The sequence below is a fragment of the Oratosquilla oratoria genome, chromosome 17, assembly GCF_046742065.1.
Source record: "Oratosquilla oratoria isolate Oo_2021 chromosome 17, ASM4674206v1, whole genome shotgun sequence".
Taxonomy (NCBI): Eukaryota; Metazoa; Arthropoda; class Malacostraca; order Stomatopoda; family Squillidae; genus Oratosquilla; species Oratosquilla oratoria.
In genome coordinates, this window is record NC_134793.1 from 16,175,427 (window position 1) to 16,176,543 (window position 1,117).

Genomic DNA, 1,117 nt, shown 5'->3' on the forward strand with positions numbered 1-1,117 from the left:
CCCTTCGACCTTCGCCGCAAGTAACGACGCCCTAACCCGCTCATCCAGCGAGCTTCCAGGGAGTAAGGGGGAGGGGGAAAGGAAGAAGGTGGAGGGGGAGAGTGGAGGAGGGAGAGGGAGGAGGTGAGAGGAGAGAGTGGAGAGAGTGGAGGAGGAAAACGAAGAAGGTGGAGGGGGAGGGTGGAATAGAGAAGGAAAAGAGAAGAGTGAAGGAGGGAAAGAGGGACGGAAGGGAGAGGAAGAGGGAGAGGGAAGGGGTACGGAGAGGAAGGAGAGTGGAGGGGGGAAAGGAGAGTGGAGGAGGGAAAGGAAGAAGGTGGAGGGGGAAAGTGGAATAGAGAGGGAAAAGAGAAGAGTGGAGGAGGGAAAGAGGGACGGGAGGGAGAGGGAGAGGGGGAGGAGGAAATTGGGAGGTGGAGGGAGGAGGGGAGGGGGAATGGACGATGGTGGATCGGAGGGAATGGGAAGGGTGGAGTTGGAGTGTAAAGTTTAAGGGAAAGTGGAAGGTGGAGGGGAGTGGAGGGGGAGTGGAAGAGGGGAAGAGGGAGAGTGGAGGGGGGAAGTGAGAAGGTAAAAAGGAAAAAGGGGCGAGTGGAGGGTGGATGGAGGAGACAAAGCAGTGGATGTAGAAGGTGGAATAGGGAAGGTCAAAGGGATGAATGGTGTGGGGAACTGGGAAGGGTGGAAGAGAGGGGGGAGGGGAGGTGTGGAGTGATAGTCCAAATTAGATTTAAAGAGGACATCTGCGCTCCTCAGGGCCGTAGGGGTGTCATGATGTTTCCCAAACCCTGTAAACACCGAAATTTAATTCCTCTGTCGGCAGGTGATTTTATTCACCTGGGGAAGGTGAAAGGGAAAAAGGGGGAGGGGGGAGGGGAAAGGGGGAAGGTGGAAGGGGGAAAGGGGAGGGGGAAGGGGGGAAGGAGGACGGGCGAGGGGGAAGAGGGATGAGGGAAGGGGGAAGGGTAAGGGGGCAGTGGGAAAAGGGAAGGGGAAGGGGAAGGGGGAAAGGGGAAGGGGAGGGGGAAGGGGGAAGGGGGAGGGGAAGGGGGAAGGAGAAAGGGGGAGGGGGAAGGGGGAAGCGGAAGGGGGAAGGGGGAAGGGAAAGGGGGAAGGT